Source organism: Hemiscyllium ocellatum, chromosome 14, assembly GCF_020745735.1.
Source record: "Hemiscyllium ocellatum isolate sHemOce1 chromosome 14, sHemOce1.pat.X.cur, whole genome shotgun sequence".
Taxonomy (NCBI): domain Eukaryota; kingdom Metazoa; phylum Chordata; class Chondrichthyes; order Orectolobiformes; family Hemiscylliidae; genus Hemiscyllium; species Hemiscyllium ocellatum.
The window spans coordinates 56,862,065-56,888,111 of NC_083414.1; positions in this window are offsets into that span (position 1 = coordinate 56,862,065).

Below are 26,047 nucleotides of genomic sequence, written 5' to 3' on the forward strand. Positions count from 1 at the left end.
GCCAATTTTGATGGTATTAGGCAAGAACTTTCGAAACCTGATTAGTGGCAGATGTTCACAGGTAAAAGGACGGCTGGAAAATGGGAAGCCTCCAGAAATGAGATAACAAGAATCCAGAAAATGTATATTCCTGTCAGGGTGAAACGGAAGGCTGGTAGGTATAGGAAATGTTGGATGACTAAAGAAATTGAGGGTTTGGTTAAGAAAAAGAAGGAAGCATATGTCAGGTATAGACAGGATAGATCGAGTTACTCTTTAGAAGAGTATAAAGGAAGTAGGAGTATAATTAAGAGGGAAATCATAAGGGCAAAAAGGGGACATGAGATAATGTTAACAAATACAATTAAGGAGAATCCAAAAGGTTTCTACAAATATATTAAGGACAAAAGGATAACTAGGGAGAGAATAGAGCCCCTCAAAGATCAGCAAGGCGGCCTTTGTGTGGAGCAACAGAAAATGGGGGAGATACTAAATGAGTATTTTGCATCAGTATTTACTGTAAGGACAAGCCAGGGAACTACAGACCGGTGAGCCTGACCTCAGTGGTGGACAAGTTGTTGGAGGGAATCCTGAGGGACAGGATGTAAATGTATTTGGAAAGGCAAGGACAGATTTGGATAGTCAACATGGCTTTGTGCGTGGGAAATCATGTCTCTCAAACTTGATTGAGTTCTTTGAAGAAGTAACAAAGAAGATTGATAAGGGCAGAGTAGTAGATGTGATCTATATGGACTTCAATAAGGCATTCGACAAGGTTCCCCATGGGAGACTGATTAGCAAGGTTAAATCTCATGGAATACAAGGAGAACTAGCCATTTGGATACAGAACTGGCTCAAAGGTAGAAGACAAAAGGTGGTGGTGGAGGGTTGTTTTTCAGACTGGAGGCCTGTGACCAGTGGAGTGCCACAAGAATTGGTGCTGGGTCCTCTACTTTTTGTCATTTACATAAATGATTTGGATGCGAGTGTAAGAGATACAGTTAGTAAGTTTGCAGATGACACCAAAATTGGAGGTGCAGTGGACAGTGAAGAGGGTTACCTCAGATTACAACAGGATCTTGACCAGATGGGCCAATGGGCTGAGAAGTGGCAGATGGAGTTTAATTCAGATAAATGTGAGGTGCTGCATTTTGGGAAAACAAATCTTCAGAGTACTTATACAATTAATGGTAAGGTCTGAGGGAGTGTTGCTGAACAAAGAGACCTTGGAGTGCAGGTTCATAGCTCCTTGAAAGTGGAGTCGCAGGTAGATAGGATAGTGAAGAAGGCATTTGGTATGCTTTCCTTTGTTGGTCAGAGTATTGAGTACAGGAGTTGGGAGGTCATGTTGCGGCTGTACAGGACATTGGTTAGGCCACCGTTGGAATATTGCATGCAATTCTGGTCTCCTTCTTATCAGAAAGATGTTGTGAAACTTGAAAGGGTTCAGAAAAGATTTACAAGGATGTTGCCAGGGTTGGAGGATTTGAGCTGTAGGGAGAGGCTGAACAGGCAGGGGTTGTTTTCCCTGGAGCATCGGAGGCTGAGGAGTGACCTTATAGAGGTTTACAAAATTATGCGGGGCATGGATAGGATAAATAGTCAAGTCTTTTCCCTGGGGTTGGGAAGTTTAGAACTAGAGGGCATAGGTTTAGGGTGAGAGGGGAAAGATATAGAAGAGACCTAAGGGGCAACATTTTCACGCAGAGGATGGTACGTATATGGAATGAGCTGCCAGACAATGTGGTGGGGCTGGTACAATTGCAACATTTAAGAGGCAAAGAATAGAAAGGATTTGGAGGGATATGGGCCGGGTGCTAGCAGGTAGGACTAGATTGGGTTGGGATACCTGGTTGGCATGGACATGTTGGACCGAAGGGTCTGTTTCCATGCGGTACATCTCTATGACTCTAAGTTTTGAAGAACCCAAGGGAGAGGTTGAAACTGAAGGAACATCACATAATCAATAGAAAAATTCGTAGCAAGAATTGGCGGAATGGATACATCTTTCAACACACTTGAATTTATCACTCTTCTGCAAGCTCTCTTATCTTTAAATACAAGATTTTTTCGTCTAGAATCTCAGATTTTTACAGTACAAAATAAGGACATTCAACCAGCTTCTGAAAGTGCTAACCAGCTAATCCTATTCTCCTGCATTATCTCCTTAACCCTCTAAATTCATTACTTTCAAAAATATATCCAGCTCTTTTTTGCAACCTCCTATGGAACACACCTCCAGCGCTCTGCTCGGCATTGCATTCCATATCCTAACAACCCCCTCAAATGAAATTTCTCCTCACTCTCTTGCTGACAATTTTGAAATTGTGAACCCCTGGCTACCAACCTATCAACTAGTTGAAATAGGTTTTCCTTCTTTACTCTGTCTAAATTGTTCATAATCTTGAACAGCCCAACCTTTTAATCGTCTCTGCGTAAAGGAGAATAAGTCTAATTTCTCTCATCTTTCCTTGTATCTAAAATCTCTAATTGCTGGTATCATTCTTTTAAATCTCCTTTGCACTGTCGCCAGGACTTTAAGATCTCTCCTCAAACAAGGTGCCTAGAACTGAACGTGCTAATTCAAATGTGTGTAGCATCATTCCCTTGCTTTCATACTCTCTGGCTCTATTAATAAATCCAAGAATCCAATAAACCTTCTGAACAACTGTTTCAACTATCCTGGCCATCTTTAAGAGAATTATGTACTTGAATGCTGAGGCCCATCTGCTCCTGTACTCCCCTCAAAGCTGTATCATTGAGCCTGTATCATTGAGCCTGTATCATTGAACCTGTATTGTCTCTCTGCGTATCTTTGGCCAAAATGTGTCACCTCCTATTTCTCTGCATTGCATTTTATCCGTCAAGTTTCTAGCCAATTGGTTGACTTGTCAATGTCCCTCTGAACTCGGTCAGCTTTACATCATCTTTACAATTCACTATTCTTCCTAGCTTCGTGTCATCGGCAAATTTAGAGATTATTGCCCTCAACATTCATTGCCAAATTATTTTAAACATCCGAAAAAAGGGTTGCAACACCGATCTCTGGGGAACACCATTTTCAACTCATCTCCAGTATGAGAAATGCCTATCTATACCTCCCTTCTGTTTCTTATCATTTAGCTGTTCTCTAATCCATCCTGTCAAGGACCCATCAATCCCAAATATTTCTCATTTACTAACCAAATACACAAAGATATGCTGACTGTCTAGCATTCATTGTTTCCCCTAAATGAATATTTACCTTATCCTGTGTTATGGCCTCCATAAGTGTTCCCACTATTGATGTCAAACTAACAGCTCTCCTCTCCATTGTCCCTTTCTTCAACAACGATGTCACATTTGTAATCCTCTAGTACCCTGGTTCCAATCCTCTGTTCAGAGAAGCCTGGAACATTTATCTCAATGGCTCCACAATTTGCTCCCTCACCTTGCTCAGTCTGCTGGGATGCATCCCACCTGGGCCTGGTGACTTCACTGCCCGGAGTGCTGCCAGCCTTTTAAGCACCTCTTTTTTTACCTATCACTAAACTGCTCAGTTGCTCAACACCCACATTTTCAATGGGGCCAACATCACTATTTTATAATTTGGTAAAGACCAAATTAGTAAAGTACTCATGTAGTACCTCTGTCACACCATTTGCTTCAGTGATCAGCTTAGCCTGTTTGTTGCTTACAGGCCCCACTCTACCCTTCAGTAATTTTCTTACTATTAATATGTTTGAAGAACATTTTACTATTTGTTCTAGTGCAGCCTGTTATCCTTTCCTCGTGCTTCCTCTTACCTTTCTCAAACCAGCCTAAGCTTCTCTCCTGCATTTGAGACACTCTTCCTGATTTCTCCTGCTGTTATTATTCCTGCATGAATCGTGCACTTCTTTTTTCTCCTTTATTGTCTCACATTTTATAACATGCTTCATTTTATTGAACCTAACATCTGGATGCTTCACACTATTTATAGTTTATTCTCCTATTTTACCATTTACATCTTCAAAAATTTGCTCCCCCTCCACAAGTTAAGAAAAGGTTGCAATCTGAAAGCCAAATTAGTTAACATTTGATATTAATATAGTGATTTGGTAATGAAAAGGTAAATGTTTAATTAATTACCGCCCATATTTTCCATCAGTATTTGGCAGTGACACAAAAGTGTGTGAGGTACTTAAAAAAAATGACAAATAATAAGACCACTAAATTTTTATAAACAAAATATTTAATTTTAAGTGTTGCAGGCAAATGATAGGACTTAACTCAGTTTTAGAACAAATAACATTTCGCTGACTCATTCTGATATAAGCCAGGGTATCATTTAACTGTTTCACATAGATTATAATTATACATCCAAAAAACAAAATGAAATTGGCAGGATCACAAAGGTCATTGGATAACAATTCGCTTCTTCAATTGCTAATCACATGAGCAGTTTACTGAACATGCTGAGTAAAATCTCTAGTCTTTGTGTCAACTCCCGTACATGTATAGAGCACACTGATTAAAACTGACAATTCTATAATATCTGATGCATCTGACATGCTGTATGCTGCATGATACATCTTGAAACACAGCTGAAGTAAGCAGTAAAGATGGGCCAAAATGTGCACTTGGTAAAGGAGGGGAGGTGCCACTGGAGATCGAGGGACTTACAACATTCAAAGAAAAAAGGACATGATCTCAATCACTTCCGACTTTTGCTCCTGCACATTTGAGGACGTGAGAATCCACCATGAAGAGTCTGATATTTAAATATGTAACAAGTAAATTGGATCCGGATTTAGTCCAATATTCTGACTAACTGCCAGTGCACATTTGTAAAACTTGTCAGAGCCAACAATGTGAGAGCACATGAGGGACGATTTTGTTTCTGTAAAATTGACAGGTTGGATAGTCACTGAAGCAGGTAAGCTTCTTACATGGCTGGATAACAGATTTTTATTCACAAGACTTATTCTGAGAGTGCACTTTCAATGCTTTCAAAATAATCTCCAAAGTTTGAGAACCAAAGAAACTGTGGATGCTGTAGATCAGAAACAAAAACAGAAGTTGCTAGAAAAGCTCAGCAGGATGACAGCATCTGTGAATGGAAATTGCTCAGTTCTGAGGAAGAGTCACCAGACCTGAGATGTTAACTTTAATTTCTCTTCACAGATGCTGCCAGACCTGCTGAGCTTTTCCAGCAACTTCTGTTTTTGTTCCAAAATTTGAGAAATCTTATCTGCTTATTTTGGACTTTGCTCATTTTGTGTGATCTTTGATGCAGAGCTCCATGTTGAAGCAGGAGATGCCTCCGGCAGAGGGTACACATGCAAATAAGACTTGCCTGGTGGTTTTTTTAAACTGACATCAGCAGCCTCCTGGATCTGCTGTGTCCAAATGAATCTCCAACTTGACCAGTGCCATTCTTACCATGGCCCATGCATCACAAAGTAAACTTCTCTCTTCTCAGTATTACTCAAGCACAATGGGGGCGTCAAGTGCTGTGAAGGGATGGTGGTGGCAATGTGTGGCAACAGTTCCTAAAAAGCAGGAAAAGCAAATTATGTTTATGGCACCTCATTTTGCAGGACATGAGAGATCTGTCTTGGAGAGATATGCCATTTTATTAATGTATTTACATCAGCCTTCCGCTATGAACTTAGGAGACTAAATTGAACTATTGCCACATGAGTTTCCCAGGGCTATGAAAACATACAGGAAGGTGCCTTTGTCACTTTTTGTTCTGTAGTACTTTTCAACATCCATGACTCCTCCCCACCCCCCACCCATTCCCAAACTTTCAGTCTTATAAGAGTGTACCCATCTGTTTCGCTTGCCAAGCAGACAGATAGTGTATTAGAATATAAAATGTTACAGCACAGTACAGGCCTTTTGGTCCTTGATGTTGTGCCAACCTGTGAAATTAATCTAATGCACATCTAATCTACACCATTCCATTATTACCTATATGTATGCTAACATCCATTTAAATGCTCTTAACGACAGCGAGTATACTATTGTTACAGGCAGGCTGTTCCACGCCTCTACTACTCTCTGAGTAAAGAAACTACCCCGATATCTATCCGAAACCTATCACCCCTCAATTTAAAACTATGTCCCCTTGTGTTAGCCTTCACAATTTGAGGAAAAAGGGCTTTCACTGTCCACCCTATCTAACCCTCTGATTATCTTATACGTCCCAATTAAGTCACCCCTCAACCTTCTTCTCTCCAACGAAAACAGCCTCAGTTCTCTCAGCCTTTCCTCATAAGACCTTCCTTCCATACCAGGCAACCTCCTAGTAAATCTCCTCTGAACCCTTTCCACAGCTTCCAAATCCTCCCTATAATGCGGTGACCAGAACTGCACACAACAGGTGCGGCCTTACCAGCGTCTTATACAGTTGAAGCATGACCTCGTGGCTCCGAAACTCAATACCCCCACCAATACGCCAACAAACCATATGCCTTCTTAACAACCCTATCAATCTGGGTGACAACTTTCAGAGATTTATGCATCTGGACACCAAGATCTCTCTGTTCATCTACACTGCCAAGAATTTTATCATAAAGTAATCCGTATATCTTCCAAAGTGAACTACATCACATTTTTCTGCATTAAACTCCATTTGCCACTTCTCAGCCCAGCTCTGCAGCTTATCTATGTTCCTCTGTAACCCACAACATCCTTCAGAACTATCCACAACTCTTACCTACCCTTGGTGTCATCCTCAAATTTACTAATCCATCCTTCTACACCCACATCCAGATCATTTATAAAAATAACAAACGGCAGTGGCCCCAAAACAGATCCTTCTGGCACACCACTGGGAGATGAGCTCCAGGATGAACATTTCCTATCAACCACCACCCTCTGTCTTATTTCAGCTAGCCAACTTCCAATCCAAACAGCTAAATCACATTCAATCCCAAAACTCCATAATTTGTGCAATAGCCTTCCATGTAGAACCTCATCAAACACCTTACTGATGTCCATATACACCACATCAACCACTTTACCTTCATCCACCTGTTTTGTCACCTTCTCAAAGAACTCAATAAGGTTAGTTAGGCATGACCTACCCTTCACAAAACTGTGTTGACTATCCCTAATCAACTTATTCCTTTCTGAATGATTATGAATCCTATCTCTTATAACGTTTTCCAATACCTTACCCACAGCTGGCTCACTGGTCTATAATTACCAGGGTTGTCCAGACTCACCTTCTTAAACAAGTACTGGACTAATGGAACATTTGCTATCCCCCAGTCTTCTGGCATTACTCCTGTTGACAATGATGACATAAAGATCAAAGCCAAAGGCTCTGCAATCTCCTCTCTGGCTTCCCAGAGAATCTGAGGATAAACCCATTCGGCGCAGGGGTCTTATCTATTTTCAGATCTTCCAAAATTGTTAAAAGCTCCTCTTTTCAATCAAAATCCCATCTAATCTAATAGCTTGTACCTCCATACAGTACTAACATTGCCCTTATCCAATGTGAATACTGACAAAAAGTGGTCAATATTATTTTGGTCAGTTGCCAGTCAGGGAATGGATAAGATAACTTACAATGAGGATCTGGCATTATTTTCACCACGAACTCTGCATCGGCAACCTTGACACATATCCTCTTCTCTCCTTAACATCAATCTTAAGTTGCAAATGAAGTCGACTATTCTGTCTCAAGCAGGAACATCTGGATGATGGTGGTCAGAGAAGTTATATACATGCTTAATACTGGCAGGCCATATAAGGCACACACAGGGGCAATTGTATATATGTAGCATACCTGAAACATGTTAACTACCCTGGTGGACGGAGAGAGTGAATACACTTCAATGTTCAATTTTGCATCATAAAGAGCATCATCAGGTTGAATCCCTTGCCTGGACTTGAGTCAGGCAAAATCCTGCTTCAAATGGAGCATTACATTCAGCCTCAGCATCACTAAGTTAAATTGTTGAGGTATCTGTCCCTAATTGTCATTCTGTGATTCTTGCTGGAAAGTAGCATTTGTTTGGCCATTTCATACACAGCCTGTTTAAGGGAATTCCCCAAGATTGAAGCCAGGTCATTAGAAGGCATGCTTTTCTCTTCATTTCCCATTGGAATATTTTCATTTAAATATCAAGGACTTAACAGCTTAACAAGCGAAACAGTTTGGAGCAGTTACAGCGTCTGTGCAGAGGGACAGAGGGGGAGAGAGGAAATAGACATGAAAATTCACTTAATTAATGCAACAATCACAGAAGCACTTGAATTAATCTGCTTCTTTGAAATTGCCAGCTTAATAACTCCATCTAGGCAGTTCCCTGATGGAATTACTAGTTAATTTTTTAAAATAACTGAAAATGCAAAACAGATCATTTAAATGATCATAATATATGCCTTAAACAAAGGAAGATGGTTTTGGTTATCGAAGGCAAATCTTCTCAGCTCCACGACATACCTCAGGAGTTGCTTTGGTCAGTATCCTAGGCAAAATATCAACTGCTTCACTGATGGCCTTGCATCCCTCATACATTTAACAGATGATCACACAAGATTTCACAGTAGGATGTGGAGAACATTCAATTTTAGCCTAATGTGAAAAATGACATTTGCAACTACCATGCAATGAATTCTGAATTCAACTAAAAAGAACTTCAACAACTCCCCGTGTAACTCAATGACATTATAATATAAATGCTATAACAACAGCTTATATTTCTATAGTACCTCTAATATAATAAAAACCTGTAATCCCAAGGAGTGACACAGGAGCATTATCAAGCAAAATGTTGCAGATATTAGATTACTTACACTGTGGAAACAGGCCCTTCGGCCCAACAAGTCCACACCAACCCGCCGAAGCGCAACCCACCCATACCCCTACATTTACCCCTTACCTAACACTACGGGCAATTTAGCATGGCCAATTCACCTGACCCGCACATCTTTGGACTGTGGGAGGAAACCGGAGCACCCGGAAGAGAACGTGCAAACTCCACACAGTCAGTCGCCTGAGTCGGGAATTGAACCCGGGTCTCAGGTGCTGTGAGGCAGCAATGCTAACCACTGTGACACCGTGCCGCCCACATATAATACCTCAAATGACAAAAAGCTTGGTTAAAGAGATATGTTTTCAGAAGTGCCTTAAAGAACGAAAGTGAGGTAGAGTGATGGTAAGGTGCAAGGAAAACAATTCCAGGGCTTACAACCTCAGCGGAGAAATTAAATTGTGAATGCTGAAGAGACCAAGTATACAAAACACGTTGAAGTTCATAAGCTTCAACCATGATTCCCAACTGCACTTCAAAACATTGCATTCAATAACGCAAGCATACATTCTCAAGTGCATTCCTATATAAATAATACAGCCTGGATTACATTTACAGAATGCAATTCATACTTTGGGTCTGAGTTTGCTTCTCACAAGTTTACCAATATCATACTAGAATTGGCAAACCAAACATAGGTTTTACTCAGTTGAAGGTACATTTCAGAATTTATCAGCAAATAGATTCACTGTAAAGGCTCCACAACTATTGCACTAGTATCTGCTCTGGTTGTATATACCATCAAATATTTTTGGATCAACCTGCTCAGAGAGGGCTATGTCATACCTCTGGAACAGTTAGGACTTAAACCTCGGATCAGAGGTAGGGATACTACCACTGCATCATTAGATACTACCTGAAACATTTGAGATTCCGCGAGTGTGTTTACAGCCACTAATTCTTCATGTTGATATCAGTCTAATTTTCTGATAATAATTGCAGGATGACCATACAAAGTCTGCCTAAGAAACTAAGAAGTAAATATTTAAATAATGCTTAAGAATAAGCAAGATGACTAATTGTGTACAATGTATGAAAGTGACTTTTGATCCAAGTTAATAATCACACAATGCTTTCAGAGCACTGCTCCTTCATCAGGTGGTTGTGATTCTCCATAACCACCTGATGAAGGAGCGGCGCTTCGAAAGCTAGTGCTTCCAAATAAGCCTATTGGACAATAACCTGGCGTTGTGTGATTTTTAACTTTGTGCACCTCAGTCCAACACCAGCATCTCGAAATCATGACTTTTGATCCAAACGTGCAAAGTTTACGGAATTTCTCAATCTCTCTCTTTCCTGAAATATTTGTTTACACTGTCTGCTTTAATGATTTTGCATAACTACATTTCCCTTAGTATGGAAAATGTTTTGTCCAGTGTTTTTATTTCTTTTGTTTTACTTCAGTTATTGAAACTTGTGTTCTTTGTAATTTGGTATAATGAAAGAACATAAACTGGGGATTGTGCCAATTCTTTCCAAAAACAGTCATGAAGCAATTTTGAAAGTACAAAAATGCAACTTGTATTTCAGATCATTTTTGTTGATCACGTCACGTTGCATTCATGGACACAAATTGTGGCTACATCTAGGCAAACACGACTTCACGTAATTCTTCTGAAACCAGATCAGTGCTTCACAGAATAAAAATGACACCTGGCCTCATTTGCTTCCTTACTGATGCAACTCAATACTTAACTTGCCTTTTGGAAAAAAAAAACAGGTAAGGATTTAACAAACTTACTTCCTACAAACTTACACAGCCTTCAGGACAACAACCCTGTCTTGGCAGCCATGGCAAGACGTGTCAGTGTACCAACACGTGTAACACTGTCACACATGGGGACACCTCCCACCACGTACGTGGCAAGTACTCATGTGACTCGGCTAATGTGTTCTATCTCATACGCTGCAGGCAAGGATCCTTGATGCATGGTACATTGGCGAGACCGAGCAGATGCTATGACAGTGGATGATGGACACGCACAACAATCATCAGTCAGGAGCGTTCCCTCCCAGTCAGGGAACACTACAGCAGTTCAGGACATTCGGCTTCCGATCTTCAGGTGACCATCCTCCAAGATGAACTTTGGGACAATCAACAATGCAGAGTGGCTGAGCAGAAGCTGAGAGCAAAGTTCGGTTCCCAAAGGAATGGCCTCAACCGGGACCTTGGGTTCATGTCACACTACAGGTGACCCCACTGCACTATACACTCTCTCACTCACTCACTCACACACATACAAAACTCCTACTTACTCACACACCCACACAGACTCTCTCTCGTATACAAGCTCTCTATCATATGCACACATATGCTCTCCCGCATTCCCACCCACACGCATCCTCTCACAGATACGTACCCCGTCACACTCACACACACACTTAACCAAGCTTACATGCACACATTTATATACACACACACACTCTATCACATGCACTCACACCCACAGGCACACACTCACATGCACACTCATTCTGCCATTCCTACACGTGCACACATCTCAGTTTACGGGTTGAATTTGTTTTTGCAGAATTACATTTTATTTTGCTCAAAAATGCATGAATCCATGTAAAAAACTCTGTAAAACTATGCAGAGGCCTTGTCGGTCTGGCTCAACATTGGGACACATACAGACTTCACACTTATTGTTAGAAACACTGAGCCATCTTGAGAATGTGATTTAAAAGAAGTTCTGGGATTGATATATCAAAGAACAGAAACCAACAGATTCCATTCTAAAAGATGAAAAGTTTAAACTAAATTTGTTTAACGTATCATATTTCCATGACATTGGACTCATTTGGCTTTAAATTCTGTCATAGTGATCTTATTCTCCACAACCTGATGAAGGAGTGGCTCTCCAATAACTAGTGCTTTCAAATCAACCTTTTGGACTATAACCTGGTGATGTGTGACATTTAACTTTGTCCACCCCAGTCCAACACCGGCACGTCCAGGTCAAGACTATAACATTTAACAGCTTTCCAGATCAGCGTGCTATAACACCTTCCATTTAACACATTTTCCTTCTTTGCCTGATGCCTGGATGCCATTGAAATATCAAATATTGGCGAATAATGATAAATTACATGAAGAAAAGGTAGATACTGAAAATCACCACGCTCATTGTCCTCTCTAGTATCAGGCAAACATCAGCATCACATACCTGCTCTCATCTGTTATTCAAGGGGAGTTCTGTAAAGTTTGCATGTTTGGATCAAAAGTCACTTTCACAAATTACACAAGTTTAGTCCTTTTGCTTATTTTTAAGCATAATTTAAACATTTTCTTCTTATTTTCTTAATATCTTCTGCGTAAATCCAATTAACAGGGATTGGAATCTCCTCTCTAAATGGAGTGTCAATTTGACTTTATTACATTAAATATATATAATTTGCTGTACATTCTGTGTAACAAGGAGTCCCAATTTAATTTGCCTGCTTCCTGTTCTTCAAGGCCTTCTCACAAATTAGCACAAAATACGGACCAGAAGTCATTGCACAATAGCCTCTCAGACATGTAGAGCTACTAATGGTGGTTAATCTATATCCAAAACCTGTCATGTGCTTAATGTGACAGCTGACAAGCATTGAAGGCTTGAAAAATTGAACCATAAGATGTAGGAGAAGAAGCAGACCATTCAGCCCATCTAGTCTGCTGCAGCATTCAGTGAGGTCATGGACTGATCTGATCATCCTCAACTTTTCACTTCACTGTTTTAACCCCAGAAGCCTTGATTTCCTTACTGATCAAAAATCTGTCTTTCTTAGTGTTGACTATCCTTAATAACCCAACCTCCACAACCCAATTAACAATTCCACAAATTGGCTACCCTCTAATTAAAAAATGCTGGGTATGTAAATGATTTATGCGAAAGGTAAGTGAAATTGAAACATATGATTGTTAGATAATATTGCAAGGATAACAGGAGAATATGCGATTGATATGAGCATTGGGACGCTTTGGTGACATGCAAAGGATATATATAAATATATAAACATATGTACTGTACCTAGCTTGCAACTTAACAAGATTTGTCCCTGATTGAAAACTCTCAGCAATACCTCCTTCCATATTATGGGATAATATCACGCAATAACTGCTTGTACAGTAGGTGCCAATTATCAATATCTTTCATTGCTTCTGTTTGATGGTTGCCATGCAAATATGAGGCACGTAATTCAAAGATTCACTCAAGCTTGAGTATTATAACCAATTCAAATCACTGCAAACAAGGAGGTTTTGTGGCTTTGCAAATGAAGAAGACTCTGATTCATAGTTGAATAGATTTTGATTGAAGCTAGCAACAAAAATCTGTGTAATTACTTTTAGCCTATTGAAAGAATCATACACATTCTTCAACATTGTACAATTTGAGGTTAATTGCATAACCCAGACAAGCAAACCCATAGATGGTATATATAATAATGCAAATTATGGTTAATAGGAGTCTGTTAATAGAAACTTTCACCTAGCTGTTTCAATGAAAATAAAAGTGTTGAAAAAAATCACAAACTATAATAACTGGCGGCAGCTAAAGAGAGATAAATACCACTTGCAACCTAAACATGTTGGTTAAAATTTAAATAAATTACCAGAAGTAAAGAGCAATTAATGTGAGCAGAAGATCACATTAAATGGGGTAGTATAATGAGTGATTTAAGTGTGCATATGGAAAGGTTAGGACTTCAGCACTGCTTATCCACCAGACCATGAAAAGCCAAGTGAACCAGAAAAATACTGTTCATAATACACTTCATTGCACTGATAGCCACTGATATTTTGCTTTGTTTATTAGAAGGATGTATTTACATGAGTTGTGAGCAATCTTCTGTTGAGTCACTCATCTATTCTGTGAAGCATGAGAGAATACATTGTGTATGTACTAAGACGTGGACCTTTATACATACATTCGCTTACAAACAAACACTGCACTTCTCAGAGAATTGAGAGTGGTGGCTTATATACAGTGCAACTCAATTTTCAAAGAAATTAAAATATTTTAATGAAAAAGCATGCCAACCTCATTGGAAGGACTATAAACAGTGGGCGGCACGGTGGCACAATGGTTAGCACTGCTGCCTCACAGCACCTGAGACCCGGGTTCAATTCCCACCTCAGGCGACTGACTGTGTGGAGTTTGCACGTTCTCCCCGTGTCTGCGTGGGTTTCCTCCGGGTGCTCCGGTTTCCTCCCACTGTCCAAAGATGTGCGGGTCAGGTGAATTGGCCATGCTAAATTGCCCGTAGTGTTAGGTAAAGGGTAAATGTAGGGGTATGGGTGGGTTGCGCTTCGGCGGGTCGGTGTGGACTTGTTGGGCCGAAGGGCCTGTTTCCACACTGTAAGTCTAATCTAAAATAGTTAGCAATGTTTTCTGCTCACAATGTATGGGAACCATTCAGGTATTAGAAATAATTGTAAATAGATTGAGAGGGATAGTCAGTGAAATGTGCTGGTGATAAATACTTTGATGATCTAGTCTTCAAAGGTACATCTCAGAGTGTGCTGTAAAGAGCTATTTAAAATAGTTATCTAGTTTAGGAAAGGGCACCCAAATGTATTTTCAGATGCACTAGGTATGGTGAAACCTTAAAAATCAAAAACAGGCTATTTGACCCATCATACCTCTGCCAGCATTTTCGTGCCCTACCCTGCTCTTTTCTGTAGCTCTACAAGATTTGATTTTCTACAGCAATTATTAAGTTCCCTTTTTAAAATTACTATTTAATTTATTTCCACCTTTTCAGAGATTCCAGATTGTGAGTCATAGCTTCTTTTACAATCCTGAAATTGCTTTGTCCCTTATTCCATTGGCCTCCCTAATCAATGAAAACCCCTCATACTTTTGAATATTTCTATTAAATCTCCTCTTAATCTCCTCTAGTCAAATACAGATAACGAAAGTTGCTCAATCCCCTGTTAACATTCAAGCAAACCAGAACAAAGATGTGATGTAGGAGATTACAGTGATAATACAAATGTGTAATGTGTACCCACCACCCCACAAGCTCGTGCTCTGCCACTCACATTACTGCCTGCATCATCTTCCCTCAGTCACAGTCACACCCTCACTTTCTAAGGAAACCTTCCCACCGACGCCTACAGTAACAGCTGTGCCAAGCACTTTCACCTTCCATTTTACCCGCCACTTATTCCAAGAGGAAAACATGCCACAGTAGAGCAGAATGAATCAAGACAAGTTGTGTGCTGCTTGACATTCAGTTCCTAAACTCTACATAGTGAGCAACCTGACTCTGACTACCCTGGATGGCTGACTGGCCATGTTCTAGCCCCTGGCTGACTCTACCATGACTCCCTGAGCAAAGACCACCTCTCTTCATTGGACTGAGGACTGCTGACAACCAGACTGAGCTCCTCGAGTTTGATTTGATTTGATTTTGATTTATTGTTGTCACATGTACTGAGAGATAGTGTTGTTTTGCAGATAGTACCATTAAAAAGTGCATTGGTGTTGCAACGGCAAAGAAGGTGCAGGGAGAGAGATCAACATTAACATTTGAGAAGTCTATTCAAATGTCAGGGAAGAAGATGTATTTGAATCTATTCATACAAATATTCAAACTTATTTATCTTCTGCCCAATGGAAGAGGGTGGAAGAGGGCATAACCTAGTGGGAGGAGTCTTTGACTATGTTGGTTGTTTTCCCAAGGCAGCAGGATGTATAGATGGAGTCAACAGATGAAAGGCTGGTTTGTGTGATGGACTGGGCTGTGTCCCCAACTCTCTGTAGTTTTTGCAGTTTGGGGAACAGCAGCCGCCATGGCACACTGCACTAAATGGCAAGGTAAGATGGAAGTAATGTGAACCCAATAACTTTGCTGAGAATCACAGCACAAACATGCAAGGCAAGGCACAAGTGCTATGAACATGGTTAGAACCCTTGCTGATTTTCTCTTTATGTTTATTATATTATTTTATCAATTTTGGCTTGGAGCTGTGGACTGAGAACTAAAGATGACTTTTGGACAATGGGTAACTGCTTGTGATAAAAGGAAAACAGACAAAACAAGCTTTTGTTTATTCATGAGGCTAGCTCTAGATGTTCATTGCAGGTTGGCTCCTGATCAAGGTTCTGCAGATGCTTCAATACTGGGGAAGAGCACTCTGTTTAAACATAGTGGAAGTTGGCCATTAACAAGGTCAATACCTGAGAGTTGGTTCTAGCAAGTCTAGAAAAGATCCTAAGCTCAAGCAGATGTTTAACAGTAACTGGGATCTTGTGGAGAAGACTGTCAGGGAGTGGTCAGAGATTAAATTGCATTTTGGACGGTGTTCTCTGTGGAAAAGGAATCTGACTATTGGGGCTACAGCATGAGATGAGAAAGCTCCCTGCCTAATCTCCCTTTAGCAGCTCATGGAGCTCAGAGAATAGAAAACCAATATATAGTTGTTACTGTCTTTGTCTGAGTGAACTATAAAGAAAACCAGGGTTGACATCGTCAGAAAATCAACTAAGAAATCACATCTATGCCTGTGGGAACACACATTGTGAAAACCGCTTAAGTAATCTGGCCAGTTTTCTTATATTCTTTCATTTATCCCTTGACTGTGTTTGTTTGTCTGTCTCCTCTGTGAATGGGACTGTAACAAAAGTTTTGGGGTTTATAGCATAGACCATTTAGATTCCTTTGTTGTTTAATTTTACTCTGCAAAACGTATGATATTGTCAAACTAAGGAAGAAGAAACAAACTAAGGGGTGGGGGGTGGTGAAGCAACCATGGCTGACAAGACAAATCAGGGACATCATAAAAGCAGAAGAAAAAGCATGCAATGTGGTGAAGATAAATGAGAAGCCAGAGGATTTGCAAGCCTCTGCAAAGAATAACTATAGAAGCAATAAGTGGGTATAACATGAAAATGAGGCTGAGCTAGCCAGTAACATAAAAAGAAGATTGCAAGAACTTTTGTTTTTAGACATGATAGGTAGGAGAGGGGCAAGAGTTGACATTAAACCACTGAGGTGAGAGAAGTAGTAATGAGGAACAAAGAAATGACAGAACAGGATTGGTACTTTGCATCAGTTTTCACAGTGGAATACACCAGCAGCATACCAGGGAAGAGTGCTGGGTGTTATGGCCATCACTAAGGAGAAGGTGCTGGGGAAGACAAAGTATCTGAAGATAAATAAATCACCCAGACTAGATGGACTACACCTCATATTTCTAAAGGAGATAGCTGAGGAGACTGTAGATGCATCTTTCAGAGATAACTGGAGTCACAGAGGGACCCAGAGTTCTGGAAAATGACAAATGTTTTTGAAAGGAGGGAGGCAGAAGACAGGAAACTAAAGGCCAGTTACTTGACCTCGGTTGTTGGTAAGATTTTAGAGTCCATTATTTAGGATAAGATTGTGGAGTACTTGGAAGTATAAGGTAAAATAAGGTTGAATCAGTATGATTTTGTCAAGGGGAGGTCACATCGAACAAATCCATTAGAATTCTTTGAGGATGTAACAAGCAAGTTAGACAAAGGAGAGCCAGTTTGGATTTATTTGAATCTATTTGGATTCCCAGAAGGCCTTTGACAAGGTGTCACACAGGAGACTGCTAAACAAGATAAGAATCCATGGTGTTCAGGAAAAAGTATTGGTATAAATAAAAGATTAGCTGACTGGCAGAAGGCAGTGAGTGGGGATAAAGTGGTCTTTTTCAGGATGACAGCTGGTATCAAGTGGAGTTTTGAAGGGATTGTGTTCATACCACAACCATTTACATTAATAATCTGAATGAAGGAACTGAGGACATTGTTGGTAAGTTAGTAGATACACAGATAGATGAAGCGACAAGTAGTGTTGAGGAAGCAAGGAGGCTGCAGAGGAATTTGGACTGGCTAGGAGAGTGGACAAAGAAGTTGCAGATAGAATTCAATGTGGGGAAATGTGAGGTTCTACACTTTGATTGGAAAAATAAAGATGGGGAAAGGCTTTAGAAATCCAAAACACAAAGGGACTTGGGAGTTCTCGTTCTGGCTTCTCTTAAGGTTAACATGCAGGTTCAGTTGACAGTTAGGAAGGCAAATGCGATGTTAGCATTCACTTCAACAGGACTAAAATACAAGAACAGAAATGTATTGCTGAAGCTGTAAAAGCCTCTGCAATTAGACTATTATGAGCATTTTTGGGCCCTGTATCTAAGAAAGGATGTGCTGGCATTGGAGCGAATCCAGAGGAGATTACAAGAGTGATCCTGGGAGTGAATGACTTGTCATGAGAAGTGGTTGAGAACTCTGGGTCTGTACTCAGTGGAGTTTAAAAGGATAATGGGGATCTCATTAAAATTTACAGAACACTAAGCAACATGGATAGAGTGGACATGGAGAAAGCATTTCCACTAGTATGCAAAACTAGAACCTGAGGGCACAGCCTCAGAGTGAAAGGGTGACCCTTTAGAACTGAGATGAGAAGTAATTTCTTCAGCCAGAGGGTGGTTAATCGGTGGAACTCATTGCCACAGAGGGCTGTGAAAACCAATCATTGAGTGTATTTAAGACAGAGATAGATTCTTGATGAGTAAGGGGATAAAGGGACATAGGAAGAAGGCAGGAGAATGGCGTTGATAAATATATCAGCCATAATTGAATGACAGAATAATGGGCTGAATGGCCTAATTCTGCTCCTATATCTTAGGGTCTAAAAGACTCAGCTAGTTATTAGGATGCAAACTAGTGTCTGGACTTATTTGCAATGTCTCAGATTGGTCACTCAAAAGTCTGGTTAGGAACCAAGAGGGTGAATTTTGAGGATCTTTGAATGTTTTAATTTTACTGCATTCGAATACAGATATAAATACAGATATATATGCTGGTTCAGTTGTCTGTCTCCATGTTGTAACAGCATCCAGCAAGCCTCAGAATGAGTGAATTAGCGAGCCACAGATGCATGCTGGTCCACTCTATGAGCTGGATGAGTGTCCGTGAGCATTCAAGGCCGTTTCATTAGCATTGAAATGAGGTTGCCAGTGCAGCCCAAGATGCAGCATTTAAGTCCAGAAGCTTACTAGGAGATGTGCCACAAGGGTTCGTAGAGGCTGGCACATGTCAGATTCCAATGTCAACTTGGATGGGTGAGTGACTAGTGTCCCTGAATCATGCGTTGAGATCGTGGTATTCAGTGTCTAGTGTGAAAGTCCTTTGGGGAAGACAACAAGTTTAAATTACTAGATGTCTACAAGCATTCCTTTTTATTTTCATTCCAGCTGTGTGTGCTCCGTGGTTTGTGCATGATAGCGATTTCCAGAACTGGAACACACCAAGGTTCTGTGTCTATATCTGTGCGTGCACAGCTTCGTGGGAATGTCAGTGCCCTCTCTGATATCCAGGTCAAGAATTCTTAATATCTACCTTGCTCACCGTGTTTGGGAAGAGTGGAAGCTGAATATTAATGTAATGAGTCGTGGCATTAATAAGGCATTTAACAAGCCTTAGGCATTTAAGGGCGGCACGGTGGCACAGTGGTTAGCACTGCTGCCTCACAGCGCCAGGGACTTGGGTTCAATTCCCACCTCAGGCGACTGACTGTGTGGAGTTTGCACGTTCTCCCCGTGTCTGCGTGGGTTTCCTCCGGGTGCTCCGGTTTCCTCCCACAGTCCAAAGATGTGCGGGTCAGGTGAATTGGCTATGCTAAATTGCCCGTAGTGTTAGGTAAGGGGTATGGGTGGGTTGCGCTTCAGCGGGTCGGTGTGGACTTGTTGGGCCGAAGGGCCTGTTTCCACACTGTAAGTAATCTAATCTAATCTAAAAAAAGCCGTAATCCCCTCATAATTGGTGACTCAGCATTGCCCAGTTAGAAACTCACCACACCACCCCACCCAGCAAGTGCATCATTTATACTATGAGTTGTCCAGACATTGAGATTTGTCTTGTCAAACTTCTCATGTGATTCTGTCACATTTCTCACCAAAGCCCATACTGTTCAGGCCTCTGCTTCTGCTGTTATTGATTAGATTAGATTAGATTAGATTCCCTACAGTATTTAATCAGAATTGAGTCCAGGCTTAGATGATACTAAGTTAATAATTATCCAAATCGTGGCTAGAAATGACAGGATTTAGATTTCAGTAGTCACATCTAACCCCCAAAAAATTCAATAGTCATCGCACATGATTGATTTCTTTTACATTACAGTGAACATAAGTGTTCAAATCTGTTGTGTCTACTGTTAAATGGGCTGTTTAGAGCTATCGACACAACCATTTTCCAATTTTATTGCAACACTTGCAATAAAAAGTAAACATGTTACTCAATCAAATTAATGCATTGACATGAGGGACAGTGGAATATAAAGTCGTAACTTCTTGCAAGGTCACTTTCCTATCTTTAATAAATACATGGCACTAAGCAATGATATACTTTGCTGGAATAAAGAGAAGGAAAGCAAGCCAATTTGTACCCACCAGACTGTCAATGAGACAGGCTGACAGGCTATTTGCTCATTCCAAGGGTCAGTCAATGTTTTAACATTGTGAAACCAATAAGAAAGCATGAGAACATTAGGAGACTATCACAGATGCAAAGCAAAAGTCATACAACAGTTTCTTTTGGGACTGGACCCTCCAAATCCGATAATCTTCTGAGGAAGGTATGTGTACCTTTGTCTAGAGAGACACATGTAAAAGCACTGGTGGGTGAACTTTTGCTGATTTGTGGCATGACATGCATGGAATGGATTTGTAAAACGTTCAGAGTAATCTTCTGGCCGAACTCATTCAGTCTATCCTGACATTTGATGTTGCCTACCAAAACTAGTGACTCTCAACACTCAGGGTTATAGAATCATACAATCTCCACGGAAAGTGCAGAAAGAGGCCATTCAGCCCATTGAGTCAGCACAAATCCTCCGGAGACCCAGCTCCCCACCCTATTCCCCTAAACCCAGCATTTCCCATGGTTAATCCACCTAACCTACAAATCCCTGGACTGTGGGAGGAAACCCACAGAGACAATGTGCAAACCCCAAACAGACAGTTACCCAAGGCGTGAATCGAATCCAGGTCCCTGGCAGTGTGAGGCAGCTGTGCTAATCACTGTGCCACAGTACTGCCCCTAAATTCACATGAATTTAGCATTTTATAGAAAGGAACATCTAAAAACCACATCCATTTCAAAATAATGCCATGAGGATTTAATTTCAGGAGAATAAATGAAGTTTTTATTTATTTCAAGCAGTAGCATCCTGCAACTAGGCACCTGAAAATAAAAATACATGCGACGTGTCAACCACGGAGTAATTTAACATCTGTTGAGAGCAAGCAGAGTTAGCATTTTTAAGTTCAGCGACCCTTCTTCAGAGTCACTGGTCTCGAAACATTCATTCCACTTTCTTTCCACAGCTGTTGTTAAATCTGCTGAATTTCTTCAGCAATTTCTGCTTTTGTTTCATATCTTCAGCATCTTCAGTACTTTTTCTTATTTTAGCAATTTAGCATGATGAATCAGTATCCCATGTCCCAAACAGTAACATTTGCTTTAAGCCCATATTGCTGAAGTAGAAATTGTCACCTCTCTGTAAGTAAGCGCAAGAAACATTCCCTATCCCTTCAGAAGAATCATCTTGAATTATTACCGAAGTAAGAGAAAGTAGACTTTCTGAATGACAATATCACAAGGCCCTGAAATTCATTTAAGGCTTGAATGTGCATTGCGCCATGATTTTCTAATAAGATCTTAATTCTGCTAGCAAATTGCTGCATGAAAACACGTGCTGGTTAAAGAGTTCAAAATACATAGGAATATATGTAGAAACACAAACCTAGAAATTTCTAAAAGTGCAAAAGTGAAACCTATAGAGATATTATCATTAACCTAGAGTAGTTTGGTAATCATAACGCTCCAATGGTTTAATGTTAATTCATTTGTTTCACACTGAAGTGAATCAATAATTCCAATTAGCTGCCAGAATTCTGCAGGCTATACACACATCAAATGGAAATATTCTATCATAGAAAACGTTTCTAAAATGCTTGAATTTTCTACTTTTATGAAAATCTTTGCAAGTATCTGTTATTCCATTAGTTTATCACACAGATATCCAGTTAACATCACTGAATAAATGATAAAAATAAACCTTTTGGATATTATTGTAATAACATTTGGAATAAACAATCGATATTACATCTTCATTGTGTTATGAGATTCTGTAACAAACTAAAGATCTTTGTTATTTGTTTTGGCTCAAGTGTGTGTGAAAGGACTATAGTAGAGAAAGACAATTACTAGGATGTTAATAACAGCGTTTTCATTCTACATGTGTGCAATAGCTATATTTCACAAACAAAATGAACAATTTTTCTGGGTTTGAATTAATATAAAAGAACATGTGCAATAGTTCTGATCTTGAAAAGAATTTCATGATTTGCTTGTTAATCAGGGAGATGCAAACCTTGGTGAATGTACATGATGTCTAGGGCATCAGTCTATGACAGCAAAGTCATTGTCTTCGGTCACTGCCACAAATTCCACTGTCTAACAATGGACTTTATTCTTCTTCCTGGAAATTGTTCATGGTTGAACCAGCCAATTTGCAAAGTTAGTGTCGTGGTTAATCTCGATGAAATTTTGATCATATATCCAAGCGACCACTGAGGCAAACAGTGTGGACTGGATTTTTCAGAGAGTGGCAATCACACATAAGAGATTTGAATGACAGTAAGTAAGGTGACTGGTGGGTAGAATGCCAAGTGCATAGGGGAGAGGGTACCAAAGGATAGGATATCAGTGGGTAGGGTGTCAGGTGGATAGACCGCCAGAATGTTTAGAGTACGCCAGCATTCGTGGGAAATATTGCATTTGGGGGAAAATTAGTGGTTGAGTCCAGACCGGGGATAAACAATCAATATTACATCTACATTGTGTTATAAGATTCTGTAACAAACTAAAGGTCTTCATTATTTGTTTTAGCTCAAGTAAGTGTGTGTGAAAGGACTATCATAGAGAAAGACAATTACTAGGATGTCAGCAGCAAGGGAATGGAGTGTTGGATCCTCAGGGTGAGGAGAAGGTGTCAGGTTCTGGTGAATGGGCAACAGAGGTTATTGAGTCCTAGGGATGGAGTAGGTTGGATTGCATGGAGCTGGGTGGGTTGTTGGGTCCCAGAGTTCAATGAGGTGTCTGGTCAGGTTCTGGAGTTGTGATCTTGGGAGATGTAATTGGAGGTGAGTGAGGTAAAATGGGGAGCCAGTGAAATAGTTACTGAGGTGTTAAATTGATTATTTCATATGATAACAATTTCCAAGTAAACATTTATTTAACTGCAATGGAACCCACTAACTTCTCCAATTTAAATATATACTTTTGAAAAGTTCCAGTGCACAGCAATTACCCAGTGAGCCTTTAATTTCCCATGCAATGCATTCAGAATCTGCCACAATTAGGATTCCACAGGGTACCCATGCACAATGTTCACTGACACTTCAGAAATCAGTATCTGGTCATTGGAAAAGCTGCACCCCTATTTTACCTGTGCATCATTGTTTGACTCACTCTTGCCTCCACTCATTTGCTATTGGAATGCTGTTCCATGCTTGTGTTACTGGATCTGACACTTTCACCCTGTTTGCCTCTCAAGTTCTACCTTACACAAACTTGAATTCACTCAAAACTCTGCTCCTTGTGCACCAAATCATTGATTTATATTGATTTACATTCCAGTTCAGCAACGCCTTGATTGTAATATTCACAGTTTTGTATTCAAACCCATTCATGGACCATCTCTCCTCTGTTGTATTATGGCATAGATTCTAGACCAGCCAAACCTGCATCTTTATGACAGTTACATGGTATTGCAACACTTGATGTTCTCCTATAAAGGTACCTGCCTCACCTTCAGTCACTCTCTTCTGCTTTATGGAGTTAGCACAGTGCCTTCAGTCAGTTATTGTATGAATGTATAGTAGCATCAGTAAGCAAGGAACTTAGACAGTGAGTGCATGTCTGAGGTATTGTAACATTGTAAATAGTTAGTGTTGTTAATAAATTTCAAGAGATATGACCCACCAAAACCCAATCTTCATGGTAGATATTACATCTGCTAATATATATATAAAACCACAAAGCACTTCACTTCTTATCCAGTTAGCTCTTCCAACCCTTTCAAGCCTTTCAAGATAACTGCACCCCTTTAAATCTTGAGTATCCCAAATATTAATCACACTGACATTGGTAGTTATGTCTTCAGTTTCCAAGACTGCAAGATCTTGCATTCCCTTCTTAAATCTTTGTCTCTTTTCCTCTCTTTAAGATACCTTTGGCTGAATATTTGGTCACCTTCCCTTATATCTCTTTATGCGACTTAGAGTCATAGAGATGTCCAGCATGGTAATAGAAACTGCCACTCCACTTTCAAGGAGCTATGAATCTGCATGCTAAGGTCTCTTTGCTCACCAAGGCTCCCTAGGACCTTACCATTAAGTGTATAAGTCCTGAGAAGATTTGCTTTTCCAAAATGTAGCACCTCGCATTTATCTAAATTAAACTCCATCTGCCACTTCTCAGCCCATTGGCCCATCTGATCAAGATCCTGTTATAATCTGAGGTAACCTTCTTCACTGTCCACCACACCTCCAATTTTGGTGTCATCGCCGCGGTGTTAAATTTTGTTTGATAATGCTCCTAGGTCTTGTCAAAGTGAAAGTAGCACGGTTTTACTATTATCGAGGGGCATTTTATAACAGAAAATAGCAGGAAACAGAAAAGATTGAAAAGAGAAATGAGCCTGTCTTTCAAGGTATACAAAGTAGCCTAGGGCAGAACTGGATCATGAATGTTGCCTCCACAGCTAAACAGTCCTCTGACCAGCAATTCCCATTGTGGCAAATGAAATCTTGTTCAATTTAAAGCGGAAGCAGGACCATTTGAAAACAAGTTGTCATTTTCCAAGTACCAGCCAGTTATTCCAGCAGAGGAGAAAATCTTAGGTAAGGTGAAAGGTGCAGGCAAGATTGCATCAGCATTGATTACTAGAAATGGGACTTCTAACCTCGATGCTTGGTATGTTTGCAAGTTTTTAGAAAATGGAAGAAAATGCAGACTGCTTCCAAAAAAAGGATTTCAATACTATTTCTAACAGCTCAAACCTGAAGCACAAAGAAAACAACATTAGAAATTAATATTCTGAAAGCATACATAAGCAAACTTTGTGTATTCAATAGTTATCCATAGCCATGACGACAGCTATGCAATAAACTGTGAATTATTTAATTTTCACAGCCAGTACATGTTCCACACACTCACAAACGTATCTTTATACAGTTTTAAAATATGCAGTGACACTTTGCCAATTTGCTGATTTAGAGTTTGCTTTCCTTGGCAACGTCACTAGTTTGTGTGGCATGTATTAAAGGGCATCTCCACCCTAATTGTACATGGAGTTGTGCTAAAAGGCTACTTACTATAATTAGCTGCCACAAAGCAGCAATTTAAACATCTTTTGCAATTCCATTCCTCATACCAAAGATATTTCAATTTTTAAAAATATTATATTGGCTGATCCTTTACAGCTTGTTTACTTGTGTCAGGTTTTAGTACACAAATCATAATGCACCCAATAGGAAGGAGGGAACTGAAAATATAATTTAGCTACCCAAGAAATGATCTGGACATGCCAGAGTTGGACTGCGGTGTACAAAGTTAAAAATCACACAACACCAGGTTATAGTCCAACAGGTTTAATTGGAAGCACACTAGCTTTCGGAGCGTCACTCCTTCATCAGGTGGTAGTGGAGGGCTCAATCCTAACACATAGAATTTATAGCAAAAATTTAGTGTGATGTAACTGAAATTATTCATTGAAACATTGATTGTCTGTTAAGCCTTTCATCTGTTAGAATACCGTGATAGTTTCACTACTTTCATGTGTAAATCACAAGACCTTTTCTTTAAAAAGTTGCATTCTCAGGTTAGCTGTTAACAATGGTGATAGCTAGACAATACGTTGAAGGTGTTGGCCCTCTGTGTTCTCTGTCTATGACCTGATGTTTAGATTGATTCTAATCTAAAAAGTGAGATAACGGAGTTTTACATGAATTCATGCAGTTTTTGAGCAAAGTACAATGTAATCCTGCAAGTACAAATTCACCCCACAAAATATATGTGTGCATGTGGGTCTTTGTCTGTCTGTCTGTGTGTGTGTGTCTGTCTGGGTTGGGGGTTGTGAGTGTGAGAAAGTGTGTGTGTGTTGTGAGTGCAGTGTGTCTTAAGTCTGTGAGGGGGTGCATGTGAGAGTGTGGGAGTGCGTGTGTCTGTAAGGGTGTGTGTGGGAAA